The sequence below is a fragment of the Takifugu flavidus genome, chromosome 22, assembly GCF_003711565.1.
Source record: "Takifugu flavidus isolate HTHZ2018 chromosome 22, ASM371156v2, whole genome shotgun sequence".
Lineage (NCBI taxonomy): Eukaryota > Metazoa > Chordata > Actinopteri > Tetraodontiformes > Tetraodontidae > Takifugu > Takifugu flavidus.
In genome coordinates, this window is record NC_079541.1 from 3,974,549 (window position 1) to 3,988,400 (window position 13,852).

General features: G+C 42.5%; 1 protein-coding gene across 19 annotated transcripts in view; it reads left to right on the forward strand.

Annotated features, from left to right (window-relative positions):
* wnk1b (WNK lysine deficient protein kinase 1b) overlaps positions 1-13,852 on the forward strand; it is a 55,355-nt gene that overhangs the window by 11,486 nt on the left and 30,017 nt on the right. The window lies entirely within an intron of this gene.

The window sequence follows — 13,852 nt, forward strand, 5'->3', positions numbered from 1 at the left end:
CCAATGTGTTTGTGGATTGTGTTGCGTTGTCTTTTTATTATGCTACGGCTGATAAACAGCTCACCTCTGCCACCCTGTTGTTGACTTGGACTTAGTTATGTTTAGCAAGAGGGATCTTTGCCAAGTCAATGCAAGACACATACACACAGAAAATGTGCAGAAAGAGAGCTAATGACTAAAGGTGTGTGCTTCACAGTGTATCGCTACTCCAATTGCATTATTGGAAGGGGTGTGTGTCCTTTTAACAGAGGGTGTTTCTGGTCATTCCTGTTTGCATACATTTTTTTACATTCAATAATGTAGCATGGAGTCTTAGAGAACTGATTTAATGAACTTAACCTTATATAACCTTAACCAGATCTATTTTTCCTTATTTAGGGTTAGCTGTTGTGAGAGCAGGATTAAAGACAGCAGAGTGAGAAATGGAGACCATGAAATACACCAGAGGAATAAATGATGTGCAAAAACCCCACTCAATTGACAGATTATGATTCAGGGCAAGTTTAGACACACAGACAGGGCTGATGGAAAAACCTGTCAAAAAGAGGTTTTCACCAAAAGAAGTGAACAGAAATGGTAGCGGCCAGAATGAGACGAAGACAGAGGAGCAAGGCTGAAAGCTAATGGGAAGCTTTGGAAGGTAATGGGCTGTGGATCCCCTATGGTCTGATGTTAGTCCCATATTAACCTGTGTACTTTAGCCATTGTAGGCACCGTTGTGCATTCAGTATCCAGATGCTCTCCCACTCTGGGGGACTGGAGCACAGAGCAGCTCACACAACCATTTGGTGCAGTTCAGTATGCATTGGGATGCAAAGTAAACCACCTTAATGCTGAATGAGGAGTAAAATGCTCATGCATACGTGTCAAAAGCATATGAATAGAGTGTATTTGCCATTACTCTATGCGAGACCAAGCTTTTTCATTTCTTTGGGTTGATGTGGATGTGTAAGCGTTGCAATACAGTAACTCAAGTTGCAAGTGAAAGTGAACCTGTGTGTGTGTGTGTGTGTGTGTGCACACTGGCAGCAGTGCACAGATGCTTGCATGGTGCAGCCAAGCATACTTCAGATTTTGTGGTGAACCACTTGCCATCCGTTGTCTGTTTGCTATAGTATAGTGTTTAAAAGCCACCTGGGAGATCAAATCTTCATAATTTGCAATTCATTGATAATGTGTTTCTTTTTGTTTGGTGTTGTATTTTGTCTGTCATGTGCGATTATGTTTATGTAGAGGCTGGCATTTCTGGTAAAGATCTTCCAGCACGTTCTAGGGAGGATTTCGCTCTAACAGCCTAGAACGGCTTCCTTTTTGGCGTAACAGGAAGTCTGCAGTGATGGGACATGTCCTTAATTAGCCCAAACATTAACTCCGTTTCAGCTCAGTAGCTTGTAGCAGGTAGCGTGGAGGTGATAAGAAGTGCACGCAGAGGAGGATAAAGGGGTGAAGTGGGCACAGAGCAAGAGCTTTGAGAAAGTATAACTTGAATGTTCCTGACCAAGGAAAGCTTTTTCTCGCCATCGATTGTGCATAAATCCATTTTCGTGTTTGATTTAACATTGGGCACTCTTGGAAAAACTTGTACGCCTGTTTGAATGAGCTCGTTGTAAACCTGGCCATCACCCAACCTAAATAATGAGTGCGAATTCTGTTGTCAAATATCCTGTCGAAACAGGACTTTGATAGGTTTATCAGCCAAAATCATGTCTTAGTGGGTTTTTTTGTTTTCATTTTCACAATCTTGATTTATTTAAGAGACTAGTACCTTTTTTAGGAGTCCATTTTCCATCAAAGGGATTTATAGCTCTTTTTTTTTTTTTTTTTGTATTAGCCAGAACTGGTTCTGCCAGAAAGCCTTTAATATTCATTACAGCACGATGTGAGGAATCCTTTTAAAAATGCAACCTTCACACCCACGTAACATCTGGAATATCAGCAGAACATCGACTGTTTCTATCATCTGATGGAAACTATTGAATGAAAGCTGGATCCTCTATAATATCTCACCAACGCAATTAAAAAGTGACCCCACAACCTTTAGGCGCCAGCGTCCAAGTAAAGATAAGGTATGTTTGACTTTAGCTAACATATGACAATGTTCTGTGTTTGATAAAAATGTGCTTTTAAATCATTCTCCATTGTTTTTGACTGATTATTTGGGTGTATAGTAAGAACAGTTTGGGAGGCGGGGGAAGGTAGGGGATTTTTATCTATCATCTTTGCCATTCTTTTACTTAGCCTGCTCCTATTTTTGCTCTGTCATTGCATCCCTCTTTCAGACAACCCCGGTTTGACCCAGCTATTTTCTCAGTCTGGTGCACAATCATTCATCCATCTCTCCCCGCTCTCCTTCCAACTCTCCGCTCATTCTGTTCCTCTCGCTCCCTTGTCTGCTGGACTACCATCGCAGGATTCATTCTCACTCCTTTTTTGTCTCTGGCTCATCTACTAAATCTTTGTGCATGCTCTCTTGTCTCTGTTATGCTGTTTGTCTCTGAACCTCTCTGTCTCTGTTCTGTCATTTTGGTCTCTCTCTCTCTGACTATAAATAGCAGTCTCGTGGGCTGGACGTGTTAACAGCAACCGTGGCACATAATTCATATTTTAGCTTTTTTTCTTTTTTTAAAACTCTCCCTTTTCATATTATTCCGCACATGAAGGGATCTGGATCATGAACAGGTTACTTCCACTTCAGTGTGTGTGCCTGTACTTCATGAATAAAGGACACAGCCTTTCTCAAGCTCCATTCATCAAGCTGTCCTTTCTTTAAACTCCCACATAACCTTACTGTAGTAGAGCCCCATGCTAAAATGTAGAAGATAATTAAGAATGCTTTGGAGAAAGCCAAGCTTATGAACATGATGCAAAATACAACACCAGTGCATCTAATTTTAGCCAGACAGATCTGTCAGATGTGCTTGCAGCAGAGTTTATTTTTCCTCGAATGAAACCTCTGGCACTGTTTTTAGTCTATGTTTGGAAGTTTTTATAGCACTGTACAGCCTGTTGGCTCACATGAACTGTATGCGTGAGATGCTCTTGTGTATATGTCTATGCAGTGTATTAAAAGGCAAAGTGGAGAGATGTGAGAAGCTCTAATGCAGTTTAAGTAAGACTTAGTTATTCTATCCATCAAGCAGTTCTAGTGAAAAATGAGCAGTGATATGCTTTCATATAATGTGCTGTTTACGCTCCATTTACTAGCTAAGAAAAGCATGAAACATTTTTGGCGTAAATGTCAGAGGGAAAAATCCCGGGTTGAATGGGTCGAATAAACACAACACACGATGTTGGTATTGTACCCGCGGGAAAGCACAAGTTTCCTGCTTTAGTTATAACATCCAAGAAATGTTATTTTATCACATTTAACAACACTTATGTAGAACAACGCATGGATAAACCCAATCAAACTGCTACCCCACTACTGTTAATGCTTTTTAATTGCACTCAAAAGGCTTTTAATGACTGGCTAATGGGCTTCCATTTGAGACCATTTGAAGGTCTTTTGACACTCGGTTGCCACCTGTTGCTCAATGGCACCTACTGAGAATAGACTTTTGTTTTAAAAACAGTTTTGTTTAGTGGTTTTTTTACTCACTTGTGTTTTTATATTTATTTTAACACTACCTCTGCTGGTCCAAGTGAACCAGAATTTACCTCCAATAGAGAAGACATGTTTCATTTTGTGTTTTCCCACAGCAAGAAGAGGGCTAACACACACATTTGTGTACAGAAACCATTAACCTACCATAAATACATGTGCAAACAGTGTATTATCAACACCCGTGTCACCACCCGTGTGAGAGCATGTATACGCTCTTTAAGAGAAAAATGCAGTTTCTCATGGAATTGAGGAGTGAGGTCAGATTGGGGGTCACTGTTGTGGGTCATTAAAGCGGTCTCTTAGGGGGAATGATGATGGATTAGTTCATGCAAACAAGCACAGAAGAGGGTGACTGTTCGCTACCCATGAGTCATATAAGACGTGCTGAGCATTATCCGTATGTCGGCATGTGTATATCAAATGAACAAATGAGGCCAGTGAAGATAGCTTTTGCTAAATCTAAGAGAGGGGATCCATCCTTCTATCTATCTAGATTTCTGTTTGCATTCTTCTTATGGCTCTGTTTTATCTCATTTATCTCATTTTAGACCTGCAGCGGGTGGATCAAACAAATAGTTGTTGTTCTTAATTTAGACATGCGGCTGCCAAACCCAGAGTTGTGCAACCTGTGATAAACTGAGCTTATGATGACATATCGGTCCAATAAATCAGGATAATAACAGTGCAGCGGCGCATCACAGTAGCAGCTGTCACTGTCAGTGAAGCATTTGATCAGGCATCACACCGGTTTGACTCATACATTGTGAAAGAATTACAAGAAATGGTGACACATCTTTGTTCCTTTAATCTCACTTAACTATACTTCTTATTTAATCATAACTAATCTGCTTTGATTCGCTAAGCAGTCAGAAAATGTTCCAGGTTTTGCCATTCCCGGCACGGCGGGATCACGATGGTGTGAATGTTGTCTGAGGCCAGGTGGGCGGTTCAAAGTGGCTCCAATGAGAAGACTGATTTCCTATATGACACACGTACATGCTGTGTGAACAGAAAGAATGTCATGCAGTGTTTGTTTTAGGTTTCATGACAAGACATGTGTAATTTAGTGAGACGTACGTGGTATTTGCAGGCACCTTAACTTTGCACCACAATGGATCGGATGTCACAGAAACTACCCGTGGCCACATCGATGCCGTTGAAACCAGCAACCACTTATTAAAAAGCTATCAAAAACCAAATGCAGTCATCAATCCAAACATCCTGCGAGAGCGGCTCTGTGCCCATACATGGCCTGTGTGCACGTCCCTGTTGGTCGTGCACGCTTTGCTTCATGCTTATGTTTCCGTCTGACTCTCCTTTTTCCCATACCTACAGTACTTTCTGTTCTGCTCTCATAAAACTTGCAGTGGCATGATGTAATGCGTGTTTGTGTAGGTGCACACGTGCTTCTGTGTGCTTTTGTCTTGCCAGAAAGCCTTGCGGAGCTCTGTTGACATACATGCCTCCCTGTTCATACTGTGTTCGTACTGAAGTTTTCCATCATTTTAATTCTGTCCTCTCCTGTTTCATTTGACATTTTAGTCTGTGGATCCTGAAGTTTAATTTGATATCTGAACTACAAAAGGATTCTAATAAAGGACAATCTTAACGAATGCGCCTGTTGGTTTTGGGCTGCTGTTAAAGATCGAGACATAATCATTCAGTTGTTGGTTTTTAAGCTTTGCTTTTTGTCACTCAGCTGATGTTCGAGAAAACCTAATCCGGCATTACTAAAGTTTTATTCAGTTTGTCTTCCGGCTCACGTTACACCTAACCCGTTAAAAAAAACCAGTCTTTTCTTCCATTGCCTGACCCTTCTGTCATCTTATACTTCACCGTGGGGATATTTTAAGCAGCAATTGTGCAGGCTTAGAAATCACAGTGTCATTGCTCATTGTTGCCTTTGTTCTCAGGAAATAAAAGTCGAACATCTTTTATACCTTTACCTCCATACACACAGGCGTCAGAAGCACAATGGAGGTTTTTGTTCCGGGTTGTGCATGTGTGCACTCGTGCCTTTATGGCCATGCACACTGTATTGATTTTGCTCCTCCAGCGCGTGTGTTTGCATGTGGATCATTATACTGGTTTTGAGCATTGAGATCAGATAAGAGTTCAGCCATTGTACAGGTCTTTGCGAAGCTAATCGTAGCCAGATGTACCGTGGGAATAATTGCAAGGTTTTCTTTTGACAGGCGACAGAGCTGTGTATTATTGTAATTACCCAGCTTTGTGCCTTTTTAACAAGGCTGCCAGCTATTACACTAAAACAAGTGCAGCTGCAAAAGCTGCCGCTCGTGGGTCAGGACAGGTAATAGGACTCAGGTTTAAATCCTGCTGAAGATGGAAGGGGTTGCTTGAAATCTTAATAGTCACTAGAAAATGAGTCCGTAACAGGCTAGCTCTGCTTGCAGGCCACCCAGTCACTTAAAGCCACTTAACCTCACGCTTTCTATGCAAAAAGTGTTCATTTTCAGACAGCTTTTGTGGGAGCAGAGAGACCTCTCTGTCATCATCTCACTTAAGTCTTGAGAATGAAACTCATTATCAAGTTATGCAATCCGGCTTTTGTCGAAATTGAAAGAACGTTATCTGAACTGTCTCTTCCTCCACCTCCTCTCTGACCTCGCTCCTCATCCCTAATAATACCTCTTATCAATGCATTACCTATATATAATGAGGGAACTGGAGTTTCGTGTGCCTGCCCTGAGTTTTTTGCAGCGCCGTTCTCTTCGATGATAGTGTTAGTGTGTGCATAGCTGATGTAAGTGTTAGTCTGAGTCAGTCCTCACGACATTGACATCTCTGTCTCTCTGCTGAGACAGGCGGGCACCTCCGCAGTAACACTACACCGTCTGTGTGCGTCCATGATGTTCTCATAGTTGTTGCGTGGTCATGTAATCTAACCTCTTAACTCTCCTGTTTGGTTAGAGATTGGTTGAGGCAACATTTCCTAGTTTGCTTGAAAATGTGCGTACGTAAAAATCGCCCTTCATCTATAAAGCTCATCTTGGTGTGTGAGTTTGGATATCTCACTAAACATGTGTGCTGTGTGTCATTCCTACAGGCGAGGACAAATATTCCCATTTCCTCCGAACACACTTTGACAATGACACATCTCCGTGTCATTGTTTTGTAAAAAAGTAAGAGAAAATATTGACTAAATATGTCGTGTTTGTTCTGCATTCCTGCTCCTGTGCGTGGAAGAGGTTATGCAAGTGTAAGTCATGTTTTTAGTGTTAAAGGGTGACATATAAGGGTGACATATTTTCAGACAATGATTGGTTTACCCAAGCAATAGCACCAGAAAACTAGGCTAATGTCTTGTGCGCCTTGGCAAGAATGGGCCCTCATCTGGAACAAATTAGCTCCACAATCTGCATGAAAAGAAAAAAAGGCACTTAAGAGACAGAAACAGACACTCAGCCGCTGGATGTTTCTGGAGGTCATCCAGTTGTCTGTTGCAGTTTACGTCAGTTTCTAGTCTGTTGCCCCATTGGTAGCCTGTTTAGCTGCTCTGGTTACCCTCTCAGAGCGACGTCCAAATTAGTCCCTCTTCCTCTTCTCAACTAACCAGCTGCAAAGGAAATATAGGTCACCTGAACAGAGGAAAAGGCCAGGGAGGCTTGTTTCGGAACCCTTAAAGTGACAACAAAGAGGAAAAAGCGAGAATATATTAGCATGTTTCTGCTGTAATTTAAAAAAAAATTCTTGCTGTCATATTTCTGTCACTATCCACTAATTTGTCTCTTTCCCTCAGCCTCGCTCATCTCATCACAAGTCCTAATCCCCCTTTTATGTTTATTGTATAGATGGGTCTTGCGAAGTGCTTTGCAGTGGATTTGTGTATTTGTTTCGTGTGTGTGTGTGTGTGTGTGTGTTTATCCCTTCAGGGTTTTTGCTAATCTGTTGACAACCTCATGGGCTTGTGGAGGAGTTAGAAAGATGAGACCACAAAAGGCAGAAGCGCGGACAAACACACACAAATTGCTGTCATGGTGTGTCTCATAATGTTAGCATCAGTGTGTGTTTCTGCCACAGTTCTGTGTGGATGAAAAATAGACAGATGGTTACGCGGTCAAGCCGCTTTTGAGTGGTTGGTTTTGCTTTCATCTGTGTCCAAGACTTTATTATAAGTTTACAACTACAATTTTTAGGTTAGATTTTGGGAAGTGGTGCGACCTCATTTATTCCCACTCAATGCTATAATGGTGTTAAACGGGTTAAAATGACAGGTAAATGACAAACATGACATCTTCAGCATTGTCTGAGATTTTGTTTAAGGTTTTGAAGCTGTAACTTTGGGGTTGCTATGTCTTAATAGCATCAGCGACATCAGTAAGGTTGTCCAAGTTAATGAGGGGGAGGAGGGGGAGATACCACAGGGAATTGATTAAATGTAATAAATAAAATCAAGGTTTTCCCAAGCCTTATATTACTCTGCTCAGACTAGTTGCGACCACACTGGGCGCTCATTTTTGTAGACTGATTGGACACAGAAGGTTTCTGATGATCTTTAGGTGAAACTTGAGAAGTGTTAAAGGTCAGTCCGAGTGGCGTGGAGGCTAGATTTACTGGAGTGTAAAAGGATAGTCCTTACAGATTATGCAATGGGTTCATCTGGGACAGACCTCATCTCCAGCCTTTCTTTCTGCTGGATCATGAATTACTGTTAAAGTCACTTTACAATGTTTACACCCAGTGGATTCCACAGTGATGCATATGCTGAATAGCTTTTTATAGAATATGAAGCACATAATCGTACCGGTGTAATAAAGAAGCCTTTTTAAATTAAAAATAGTAACTCTTCAGTGAAGCTTTGGATCCAATATTTGAGTCACTTCATCTGTAAAAGAGTCCGTTGTTTATTTTCAAATCCAAACCACCGTCGGTGACTTTTATTACCAACATGTGTTGATGAGCTACTGTGATCACAGATGTGAGGACTCACCGGCTGCTCTGAAGTCTTCACTCGTTGAGGAGCTGCACTCATTTCCTGCACGTTTTGAGACTGAGAGCCCGGTACCAACACCGGTGTGACCGTCTCGGAGCACGTTGCCCGGGTGTGTCCTGAAAATGATGTGCTGAGAATCTGGGCCCTGTATTCAACTCTATTTTCAGGCTGTCCCTAGCTCACTCCGTTGTCTCCGCCTGCTTCAAAAGGTTCACCATCACCCAACTAACTCTCCTCTCTGGTGATGAAGCGCTTTGAGAGACTAATAACGGCTTTTATCTGCCCTTCATTGTCCATCTCATTCGACCACCCTCGCTGTAATAGGAATGATGACGCCATCAACCACGTCCTCCACCCCACCCTCACCCACCTGGACAGCAGTGAAGGGACAGCGGTGAAGCCACTATATGTGGCTGATGTTTATTGACTCCATGTTCAACACCATTGTTCCTCACAGACTGGTCTCTAAGGTCGGGGGCCTGGTGCTGAACCCCTCACTCTGCCGACCACAGGTGGTGAGGATTAGAAAGTGCTCCTCCAGCCCACGACCTCCAGCACAAGAAGGCAAGGCAGCACCCATAACAGCTCAGACGGCTGAAGAAATTTAAGATCTCCACAGCTGCAGAGGCCCTTTTATACTACAGCAGTTAAGTCTGTGCACACCGGGAGCACCACCCCCCGGTATGGTAGCTGCACCAATGTGGACTGGAAAGCTCTCCACAAAGTGATCCACTGCGCTCAACATACCCCCGGGACAACGCTGCCCACCCTGCAGGACTTCTACACCAGGAGGGGCACCACCAGAGCCAGGGAAATCTTCATAAAAGACATTCACCTGGCAATAAACCTCCAGTGGCTGCCATCTGGTTCACCACTCCGTTCCTGCATGGTCAAAACTGGGAGACTGATGAAGAGCTGATGAAGAGCTCCCAGGAAGAACTCTCCAATAGGAAGATCCAGAAGAACTCTCTGCCCCACACATGATGCTCACCACAAACGTACACCATTCATTCGCACACCACCAATCCATATCTATCTCACATGTGTACTCTGTTTGAGTCCTGACATCTGGACCATCCAAAGAAGGAATTGTCCAAACACTCTTTATCCAGATTTGTATCAATTCTGCTATGACTAAAGAGGCAACACTCTCTTTGGAGCCGTGGGGCAAAGAAATCAATACAACCAGGTGTAGAATTACTTCCCAAGTCATCTTAAGGTCATATTGCGATTTATATTTGCTGAAATAAGTCTTTAAGCGCTTAATGACCTGTGCTCCAATTAAGAGATTAACACCTGAGAATTACCTAAGGCTAAACCACTTCCTCTCATTATCCTTTGATTTTCTGTTAACATCTTGCATCAACAACCAATATTCAGTGATGGAAACGTATAATTTGGAGTGTGTGAGTGGGGGGGGGGGCAGTGGGTGGCAACATGTATGCATTGTGGGGTGGTCTCAGGAGTGATAGGTGCAAAAAAATATTTAGTATAAAAAAGATGAAATGAGCAAGAGGCACTGAGGAGGGAAGGGGAGATGAGGCTTGAGCAGACGGCTGTGTGTGTGTGTGTGTGTGTGTGTGTGTGTGTGTGTGTGTGTGTGTGTGTGTGGTGTGTGTGTGTGTGTGTGTGTGTGTGTGTGTGTGTGTGTGTGTGTGTGTGTGTGTGTGTGTGTGTGTTGCACAGGCACAATGAGACAATAGATTACACATTGAGGGCCAGCTGAGATGGCGCCTATTGTTAATGGACAATAAGCACACACACACATCGACTTTGTTTTTGGATGCATTTTGATGAATGGGTTGTTTGTAGCACCTTTATAAACTATATCTCAGAGATTAACAAACAAATTTTAAAAAATCCTGCAAGAATCTGTAAAAGTGTGCAAACATTTTTTTGGATTGATTAAAATCTTTCAATTCTTTAATGAAATTCCTTGGGAAAAAATAATAAATGATGGGTGCCAATGGGTCAAATTACACAGGCTGCCTGTGGACACATGGCACTGGTTACTGCCATATAGTGTGGTGAATGAGGGTAAACTGAAACCACCTAAATCTAAGAAAGAAGAACTGGGCGCTGGTGGAGGAGAGAAAAAAGAAAGACATGTTTAAATCTCTGTCATGTTTTTTTCCTTTACTGAAACGTCTGAAGTGATGAGAAGCCCGCCCTTCCCCCCCGCACCTCCATTGCTTTCTCCCCCTTCTGGTTTTTATGGGAACTTATTCATCATTTCAATCATTTTTATGAATAACAGATGCTGCCGCTCGTTCTTGTTTCTTATTATGCAGCTTAACCATAACAAGCTTGGAAAGGCTTTGGTTTTGTGTTTGCAAGTGTAATAGTTGTAGGGGGGGGTTGTGGTTCTTTGCAGGAGAGCGTTTCCAGAATGTGGGGTCTGGTAGGCTTTGGCTACATTACCACTGGGTTTTTTTTGTTTTTTTCTTGCACTTGCAGACACACATACCTACAGAGTAAATCCCGTTCTACCGGTACCAGAGGCAAATCAGCTCAGGAACGTCATGAACACTTTAATTTAATATAGATTTGCTTTTGTGATATTCATTTTTCCTCTTCTAGTGAAAGACCATCATTCTTCAAAACTCAGCGCACGACTCAAAATTTGTTCATGATGACACTGAAGTGGGTCAGCAACACATTTTGCAGAAGTTGAACTTTAAAGATTGTAATTTCCAATAAGAGTGAAACGGTCATATTCAGTTTCCATGTGAACCCTGGGATTTGGCAGGTATGAGTCCTTGGAACCACATTATGATGAGAATACCAGAGTAATACTGAAGACACAGGCAGGTTTTTGAACTATGCTGGTGATAAAGTTACTTTTGCCATTGCTTCAACCCACACTAAAGTTTCAGCATTGGTGATGAGGATCTGGTCTGTTTAGCACTACTTTTACCAGGCTGAAATTTTGGCAATTGCTGTGTCGTATTTTTGGTTGCAGCCACCATCCATCTGGTGATTGGAGTCCCACCTCTCCCTCCTAACTCGAGCAGATGATCACAGAGTGTTACAGCTCAGTGGGACGTCCAGACTAGACGAGCTTCTCTGCAGGAAGCTGCATAATGCTTTAACACTGCTCCTTCTTTGCCATCATGTCTGTCTGGCTGGTTGTTTGGGGGTGTACAGTATTTTTTGCCCCATGTGTGTTTAAAGTGCAGGAATAAAGGGTGACAGGCTCCCTGGTGCCGCTGGTGGTTCGTCAAACATTAAATCTTTGTAAAAATAGCAAGAAAGGCCCTTTGAAGTGAAATGAGGAGTGTGTGTTAGATAAGAGGGTGCAGATCTGATTGTATGCTGCTTGCTATATGCTTGTTCCTGAGGGGTGTGCTCTGCAGGAATAAGAGCGGGGGGGAGGTGGGCAGAGAGTGAGAGGGTGTCCTGGAGTCAAACTCAGGCCTTGTGATGTTTTTTAATACATGTCTCAAAAGAAATGAAGGGACCAAGACCTGGAAAAGCATAATTTTCTGTTTACTAACAATTTGTAGAAATATGCATTAATTCTAGATCTGTCTTATAGGGGTTGGAGTTTTGGAATGATTTCATACACAGAACAAGGGTACGTTAATAATAGATGTCAAAGAAATGCCCTACTGTCTGCTTTCTTTGCTGACATACCGGTACATGGATACACTTTAACACACAGTGAGAGGGAAAGGTACTCCTCCAGGGTCCTGAGGGAGGTGTCTTCCACTGATAGTTGTGGTCAGGTGGTCTTTTCCAAGTGCTGCCGGGAAGTGGAATGTTGGCTGCCAGTCAGTCAGGTGACCTTTCCATCATGTGACCGTGTGGTCATATGGTCATAATGGAAAAGAGAGTGAGAGGAAGAGGGTAAGAGGTGGAACCATGGCTGTTTCTTTGTGCTAATGGATCGGCATCATTGCCGCAGCCTGAAAGGCTAAGCTGTTACCCCATAACACACACATAGGAGCACAATTCACTTAACAGCACACTGAAGCTTTCAGGCTGTGTGTGTGTGTGTGTGTGTGTGTGTGTGTGTGTGTGTGTGTGTGTGTGTGTGTTGTGTGTGTGTGTGTGTGGTGTGTGTGTGTGTGTGTGTGTGTGTGTGTGTGTGTGTGTGTGTGTGTGTGTGTGTGTGTGTGTGTGTGTGTCATATGATATAGTTGAGGCCTCTGGTTATGCAATGTGACAATATGAGATCGGAACCCTCAGAGATCACCGTAGTGTCTGAAGCAACTCTCACTGTTTTTTTAAACCTTCCATTGCGTTGCATGTTATTAGTTCTGCCTGACCATGTGAAACCATCAGAGCTGATCTTTTTAATTGACTGGAGAGGATTTTTAAGTTATCTAAGATCCCACACCATTAAGTGCTTGATGTCAGGTGCTGTAGCTCTTACATCAATAAAATGCTGAGACAGATTCACACAAATCCGTACATCTCAAATAATGTCAGGGTAATGTTGGTGTATTGAATGGCCCAGTAAGCTCAGCGGGGGTCTTGGTAAACAGTTGCCATAACAACATTATGTGAAGTGATTTTGAATAATGAAGTTGACCTTTATAATCACTCAGTTTGTCAGAACTGTCTGTGTTTCTGATCTGGTTCACTTTCCTGTGATTTCATCCTCTAAAAGGGCCACAGACGTTACGAAATGTTCAGGATATGTGTCACAAAAATCCTCTGAAAACACATTTCTCATTGTTCTGGGTTAATAGAAACGTCTCTTTCATAATTCCAAATTTTAAATCTGGTGGACCCTTTTTTTCTAACTGGATGACGTGAACAAAATAGGATCATATTTGGGTGAAAATACTCCCCCCCTCCTCCTCAGAGGTTCTTTTGATTCTATTTATTTTAGGAGCAGTGATGTGCTGAATGTGTCATCTCTGGTTATCCACAAAGCCAATGAAGACACAGAAATGTTACACAATAAAAAACATTCATATGGTGAGCAGCCATGTATGTGCATGGCTGCTCACCATATGAATGTTTGTTACATTAAGGGATGAAAGTAAAAGTAGCTTAAAATGAAAACACAAGCTAGACACTGTTAAACGCTTGACATCATTTACACAGATACACACAATCACAATTCTTTACGACATCTGAGCCGCCAGCGCTGCCCTTTGCATTGGTGTTTATTATAGTATCAGTGGTAGTGCTGGAATGCTCATAAATTGTTATGCATGTGCTTAGTTCTTTTCTAAGAAGCTAGTCTTGAACTGGATGGAAGAATGTAGCTCATAACCCCGGCTCGTCTTGGTCAACCGGGTGGCCAGTTAAAGCTAGGAGCGAATGTTATAAACTACGGG